This window comes from Mauremys reevesii, linkage group 9 (genome assembly GCF_016161935.1).
Source record: "Mauremys reevesii isolate NIE-2019 linkage group 9, ASM1616193v1, whole genome shotgun sequence".
NCBI lineage: Eukaryota > Metazoa > Chordata > Testudines > Geoemydidae > Mauremys > Mauremys reevesii.
In genome coordinates this window covers 26,453,266-26,461,333 of record NC_052631.1, presented here as the reverse complement: position 1 = coordinate 26,461,333, position 8,068 = coordinate 26,453,266, and the positions used below count along the sequence as shown (strand labels likewise).

Here is an 8,068-nt window from a genome sequence, read left to right as displayed (position 1 = left end):
CCCCCCCATCTGCCCCCTCTGCCTGTGCTCCTAGCATGTACCCACTTGTATCCTGTCTCTGCACTGTTTCTCCCTTTTAACTTGTCTGTTTCTATCCCTCTAATTTTTCTCTGTCATTTCCCTACTCCCTGCCACTGCCTTGTTGCCCTCTGCAGCCTGTCTCTACTTCCTGCCTTCCACCTTCTCCACATGCCTCTGAGTTGCAGTCAGGCTGCTTCCTCTTCTCTCTGCTCTTGGTTCCTGTGCCTAGCACTTGCACAGCTCCAGCAGCGGGGAGGAGTAATTTTAGAGGCTTTTAACTTGGCCCTTTACCGTCTCTGGGAAAATCTGCCCAGATTTGCCATCACATGACTGTCACCATGACCCTCCTGCGACAGCTCCAAAATATGGTGGCTCTAGGGTGTCTTAATGAAACAGTTGTATGAGGTTTTTTAACTTGTAAAACTGTGTATTTTTCCCTCACCTCATTCTGAGAAGGAGCTACACTGTTTTTGCTGAAACGGTGCAAAAATGTCACTCTGAGCCAAACATCTGGCAAGGGAATGGTTGAAGATTGGTAAAGTTATAAGCAATTGAAAACAAGCTCTTAAAATTGAAAATGTTAGGCAGCCTAGGTAAGAATTCCTTTTTCTTTTTCCTGTTGTCAGTATCCCTTCAAACTCTGTTAAATTTTTAGTCTTGTCTTCACTTTATTTTCTCTGAATCTTTCCTGCATCATCAGATGTCACTCAGAGCACAAACAGGGCCACCATCCCCAGCTATCCTGCCATTTGCCACAATGGTTAAGTTGTTATGCTTCTGTAACTTAACTTTTGATTACTAGGATAGACTGTTAGCCTGGAGACACATGAACTGCATTTAAACTATTCCTACCCTTTGACCTGTCCAGCTTGGGTGGCCCTACCATGAGTTAAAAGTCCTATGAGCATAGTTCTCAGGGTCATTAGAGCCCACAAGGCTTTCACTTCCCCAGGGAAGCCTGTTTTCCCCTCTCAATTTAAAACATTTATTTTACTTTAATAAGAAGACACTGTATGATGTCATGGATCTCATTTGATGTTTCTGGATGGTTGTATAGCTAATGTAGCTTTTGAGAGGAATCTAGTGAGTGTCTCTGGTCATATGCCAGACTTCATGAGGGGATTGGTGCATGAGCTCGTAGCAGTGCAAGCTATTGATCTTATTCATAATGGGGTCCACAGATCCAGGATATTTGGTGTCTGCTCTGTGCAGCCTGGGAGCTAGACCAGAGCTGTCAGTCTGTGGCAGGGGAGGTGAGGCTCCACCTCTGAGAAGCCTGCCAGTTTTCTTCCACCTTCACAGATGCTGGCAGAAAACCAGCTCTTCTCTTCTGCAAAGTAAATAAAGAAGTCAATTAGCTTAAAATCACCAAGCTCTCAAGTTCTACCTTTATTGGCAGAGGGGATTCCCTTCTCTTCCCATAGTTACCAGGGCACTCTACCCTCTCTGCTCATCCACATAGAGTGCAGTAAGGTGGAGAAGGCTAGAGAGGGAAAGTCAGAAACTGTCACCTGCACCTCTCCACTGACTGAGTGAGTGCCTGCATGGAGATCTGTGCCTGTTCTGCAGAGACCCAGGCCCCTCTCAGGTGCTCAGGCAGGGGACAGTTTCCTACAGCCTCTTCCCCAAGCATGAGAACTCCAACGAAGCAGTGATAGCTCCTCAGAGCAAGATCCTCTGAGCCCACCACAGACAGTGGTCCCCGTTCTCTCTGTGTTGGGAGTTTGAGTGAAGCACATCGAAGGGCCATGGAAACTTCCCTCCCAGCTTCTGGAGTCTGCATATGTGGCCCCAACTGTTTGTATTGAGAAGCAGTTGCTCAGCCCTTCCCGACCGTGGCTGCTGCAAGTGGCAGGGTGCTATTGGCAGGGATCTAGAATAAAGAGCCTCGTAAGATGCCTTAGGCCCAACCCCTCCCTCCTTTCTACAGCAGATTGGGTTCCTCTGGCTAAGGTTGATGCAGCCTGTTCTCTAGTTAAGGAGACAACCATTTCCATAGAGGGAGACCTATTGCCAAAGGACTCCACGTATAGGAGAATTGAATTGGCAGCGAGGACAAAAATGTAAAGCAGCATCAGCTGCTGCTAGCTGCATCTACTTGTTTTGCTAGAGTGATGCTTGCCTGGGCTGACAAATCTGGTACAGTACTGCTAAAGTACAAAAAAGCCTTTAATCTGGGCACATCTCTTGAAAAAACAGTCCTTAGTTGATGCATTTGTATCTGATGCCACCCTGAATGCTCACTGTACTCAGCTAGGTCTATGGGCTACAATGTGGTAGCATACTGACACATGAGGCACTGGGTCTGGAAGTTAGAGTAAAAGGCTAAACAGCTTTTCGCTCATTCAAGATTCTCAAGGGGCAAGCTATCCAGTAATCCCGTGAAAAAATGGATAGTGGAATCACTGGAAAAAGATCAAGAAAGGCTGTAGTCTCCAACAAGCAGTATAGAGCCTGGTCTACATGGGGGGGTTCGAACTAAGGTACGCAAGTTCAGCTACGCGAATAGCGTAGCTGAACTAGAAGTACCTTAGTTCGAAGTACTTACCCGTCCTCACGGCGCGGGATCGAAGTCCGCGGCTCCCCCGTCGACTCCGCCACCGCCATTTGCGGTGGTGAAGTTCCGGAGTCGACGGGAGCGTGTTCGGAGTTCGATATATCGCGTCTAGATGAGACGTGATATATCGAACTCCAAGAAGTCGATCGCTACCCACCGACCCGGGCGGGTAGTATGGACGTACCCTAGGAGAGACTAAGGACCTTACTCCAAACCAGTGCGGTCCTTTCATGCTAGCCAGTGTAGAAAGCCTATCAGGAAATGACTCCGCTGCATTGGAGAAAAATAGAACAGATGCAGGGGACCACAAGAGAGCAGAGGTGAAATTTCCAATCAAACCCCAGCCTCTTCAAAGCAATCCACAAGACCCACCAGCAGCTAAGTACAGGGTGGAGCACAAATTGGTGGTGATCTTCTTCAGAAGTGCAGAGGGGATAACTGTTTGATTTTTTTCAGATACCCAGGACTCAGGTATATCCCATCTCCTAAGTCAAAGGATCTCAGAAGAGAGAAAATGTACAGACAGCCATCCTAGATCTCCTATGAATAGGAGCAATAGTGTCTGTCCCTTCTCTACAGAAGGAACACAGCTTCTACTCTGTTCCACCATCAATAAGGGGGACTTAATGACATCAATAGATTTGAAAGGTGCCTCTCTCCATATCCCAATTCAATGTATTCTGTTGCAAAGGTGGCCAAAGGTACTCCTACATGCCTTCCCTCCCTTTCATCTTCTCACCCGAACACTACAGAAGATTAGGCAAGAAGAAGCATTGGTGGTTTTGGTAGACTCATTCTAGCCAAGGAGACTTTGGTTCTCTGATCTCTCCTCAACATGACACAAAGACCTCCCATCTGCTTTCCATCCAGAAGGGATCTTCTGCTACAAGGGCCAATCATGCATCAGAATCCATACAATCTGATCCTAGACGCCTGGCACTTGAATGGAACCTCTTAAGCCAAAGAGGAGGCTCAAAGGATGTAATATCTACATGTTTAGCTTCCAGAAACAATGAGTTAGTGGAGTTTTATCAGAGGCGTGGTAGAGGTTTACCCATTGGTTCCAGGACAAGAATCTCATCCTTTTATCTGCAGCAGTACAGCAGATTCTCAAATTTCTTCAAGGTGGACTGAGACTAGGTTTGGGAGCTCAAACACTCAAAGGTGAAGTTGCTGCTTTGTCTGGCATCCTTAGTGCAGCCGGCAAGAGGTGGATTTAATCTTACCCAAATGTCAAGCAGTTTTTCAAAGCAACCTTTCTTCAATACCCTCCTGAAGTATAGTTTCTTCATGGGATCTTAACCTCATCTCATTGTATCACAGTCCCTCTATCTGAACTGCTCATGAAGGTATCTAATTACTTGCTAATCATTAAGGTAGCCTTTTTTTATAGCAATCACCTCAGCTTGGAGAGAGTCTGAGTTTGGCGCTCTTTCCCTGGAACATCAATACTGTACGTTCCATAAAGATAAAGTGGTGCTCAGAACCAACACTGCCTTCATATCAAAGACTAACTCCCAGCTTTCATAGAGCACAGGAAATTGTCCTTCCAGCCTTTTGCCTCCCCGTCAGACCCCAAAAAGAAATTGTGACATACTTTGGACATCTTCAGAGGTCTCAAAGTATATGTTCATTGTGCAGCTCAGTTTAGAAAGACACATGCTTTGTGTTTTATCATTTGATGTCAAAGGGAAAGGAGGCCTCAATTTTCCATTTCCAGGTGGATGTGATGTCGTATTTGAAGCATACAAATAATAGAATAACTCTGTTTTCCACAATCAGAGCTCCCTTAGAGCTGTGACAAGTTCATATGCAGAAAGAGCTGATGACTCCTCTGAGGAAATCTGTAAAGCAGCCGCCTGCTCATCTGTTCATACCTTGTTTTCCAAAATCTATAAGATGGTCAACCAGTATCTGATGCTGCAATTGGTTGGTGGGTGATTCATTCTGTAGCATCCCAGTAACTATTAGGAAGCGTTACCTATTTCTCATCGGTACATAACTGTGTGTGTGTGTGTGTGGAGAGAGAGTGTGTCCCCTTTCCCCTTCTGAGAGAGCATTGCTATGAAAATGGGATTAATTTCACTGCACTACAAATAAGAATAGGAAAATGTATCTGTGCCAGGTATTTCAGGTATTCTTACCTGAAAATTTCCTTTCTAGGAAATAAGAGTAGTAAGATCCACAGATGAACCCACTCTGAATGGGCTGTTAATTGGGGAAAGTATGGGATTATTTATTGGCACTCAGTTAGTTCTTCATTTGAATTCCTTGCTCCGCCAGAGAATTATTCTGTTTGGTTTTAATGTTTAATTAACCACTCTACATAAGTAAGGAAAGAGATTTCCTACTCCATGGAAGTGTCTCAACTGGCAGGTTTCTCAGAGGTGGAGCCACACCTCGCCTGCTACTGATTAACAGGTCTGGTGTGCCTCAGTGGCAGCATAGAGCAGAGACCCAATATAACAGACCTGTGAACCTTGTTACTCCAAGAAAGGAAACTTTTAGGTAAGGCACAGATACATTTTCCTATTTTAACCTATTTTAACCTGTATAGTGACTATGGTCCAGTTTTTTAAACAATATTTAGGTGTCATGGTGCTCAGCATTGTAACATAAGTAAGTAATTGCAGCATAAGTAATTTTGGAGCCTAAATCTCATCTTCAAAAAGAATTTAGGCACTTAGGAGCCAAAATCCAATTGGCTGACCCAAAGAAGTGCTCTGTATAAGCTTGAAAGCTGCTCTCTCTCACCCACAGAAGTTGGTCCAATAAAATATATTACCTCATCCACCTTGTCTCTCTAATAACCTGGGATCAACATGGCTACCACAATAGTGCATTGACTGTCAGTGGCAGTTTGGTTCCTAAGTACCTAAATTCCTTTTCAAAATGAGATTTGGGCTCCAAAATCATCTAGGTTGTTGTAACACTGAGTAGGGTAATGCTGATTGGTAGAACACCTAAATATCTCTATTAAATTGAGCCTATAACTTTTTCAGTTCTTTAAAACTGATACTCATGCATATAGATCAAGTCATTAGAATGATGCCAGAGTAAAACAGGCATCAGTGATATCAAAACCAGGCTCAAAGACTGAAACTCTATGATCAGGAACTGCCTAAAAGATTTACCAATCACATGCGAACTGGAACCACAAATTACTCAGTGCAGTTACAGAAAATTGTCATCTATCATAGACTTCTGTTGGTCAGCGTGAAAAACCTGTGGCCCCGGGTTCTCAGACAGTTCCCAAAAGCACATGTCTCTCAGACAGTCATTGTGACTGTGATGCTTTTGCTGCTTCAACAGAAGGAGATGCATCACTGAAATGACCTCAGTAACTGTGTGATAGTGTGGCTAGCTTTGTATGACTATTGCTCCTCTGCTGCTGTTAGAGTATTATCTGAAGGCTGTCTGAATTAAGGATCTGATCTTGCAAGGTGCTGAGCTCCTCCTGAGGAGTGCTGAGTGCCCCCAACTCCTGACTTCACTGGCACTGAGCTCCTACAACTCCCAATAAGGAGGGCATGATCTTGCATGGTCAGGCCCTGACTGCTGAGGGAAGCTGTCAATAGGTTAAAAAATAATATAAAGTTTTAAAAAGATGTTTGAAAAAAAGCTCTTGGAATGGACTATAGCTTCTCTCCATACTTTTATCTGTGCTGAGGAGTCATCACCATATTATGACAAACTAGTGAACCACATCAGAAGAAGCAGAAGGTCACCCAGTCTGGGAGATGGACCTAAATTTTCAAAAGTGACTACTCATTTAGGTGACTACTCATTGAGACACCTGAAAGGGAATTGATTTTCAGAAAATGCGAAGTTTCTGCCCTTTGAAAGCCAGGCTGTTTTCAAACGTCTCAAGTCAGACGCTCAAAATCACTAGTTAATCTTGGAAAATTTAGGCCTGGTATTTTAACATTTTGATGTAGTTGTATCCCTTATTTTTGAGGGATGCTGGGTTAGATTTTTTTTTTCTCTCAGCAGAGGATATTTTGAAACCGAAAATAGCACATTTTGAGACTTTCAACCGTTGTAGTTTTCCCTTTTAAATGCTATCCTTCTGCGTTGTACATACGGGAATGGTGTGTGTTATTACTTAGCAGCTGGAAAAGGAGTAAAGGAAACGTGTCATAACATTTAGACATAATTTGTTATATTAATCTCTAAAAGAAAATTAGAACAGTGTCTCATTGTGTTTGTGACTGCAAAGTGTTCTAGCATAAATCCATTTTATTTTGACCCAGTGTCATTCACAATAAAAAAATAGAAACAAAAGGCTTTTATAATGTAGGACAGTTTCTCTTCTTAATTATGTCAGTGTGCATCCAGACTAATTGCAAATGAAGTGGAATTACTCCATATTTACTCCATCATAACTGAGACCACAGGCCTTGATGCTGCAAGGAATCTCACTTACTGGAATTTAACCAGATGTCTTTTTGTCCCCTGAAATAGCCTAATGGTTTTATGACTGTTTAGCTCTGTATTTTTGTCTCTTGTAACCCCTTCCAAGGAAAGATGAATACTACTTTTGGAAGCATGGGTTTATGGGCTGTTAGCAGGTTGGCAGTGTCTTCAGTTATTGCAAAAGATTCTGATAGAATCCTACTTTCCAAAGCAGGCTTGTTGTTAGAAAACGATTGCTTTGACCTTTTTTTTTTTTTTGCTTTGTTTAATATAACTGAATTCCCAGAAATATGTTTATATTTGGAGACAATAGAAAGCTTGTGAAATGTAATCTGTCTTTTGGACAGAATTTTAAATTTAGTTCTTTTTATATTTAAAGGGGCGCTCTCAGATTGATTTAAACTGATCATTTAGATCTTATTTTAAAAAAATTTCAAAAGACCCAAGTTCAGTAGAATATTTTTTTCCTGATGGAAAACAATATTTTTGAAAATTCAAGGTTTTCTGCATTGTTGGAACCCAGAGTACAAAACCAAAATGAATGGGAAGTTGTATAATAGGATATGGTGTGCAACCAGACATTGCACTGTTGTGCTAGTGCATGATTGTCAGACAGTGAGTGATACTGACTTTAATTATCCAGAGTGAAATTCAAAAAGTAAATCTTTCACCTTTAATGTTGAGTGATTAATATTGTAAATTTGTTATTCTGTGTTCATATTGTAAAGTGGTAATAATAATACAGGGTGGTGTAAATCTTAAAAAACTTAAAAAGTAAATAAAGCCTTAATGTGTCCCTTTACTTTTGAAATCTTGAACCTCTCCTGTCATTGTGGCTTTAAGTGGCTGTTCTATTTCCAGCAGTGTTATGACTGTGCTGGACAATGAGAGGCGTGTCAGTGGGAATGTGTTGATGAGTAGTGATGTTTTTCCTGTATTTTACTTTCATTTTAATCTATTCGTGTTGCCATAGCTGATGCCTGTAAAAATTTCTCTAGCCATATCAACTGTTAGTTAACTCCAACAGTGCATGTCATTGTGTAATTCTGGCAAAAGGTTAACAATGGAATGTAT

At 42.3% G+C, this 8,068-nt stretch overlaps 1 protein-coding gene across 12 annotated transcripts in view; it reads left to right on the top strand.

The window, feature by feature from the left end:
* Positions 1–8,068, top strand: part of MED12L (mediator complex subunit 12L) — a 330,165-nt gene that overhangs the window by 160,086 nt on the left and 162,011 nt on the right. The gene's annotated exons all lie outside the window — the stretch shown is intronic.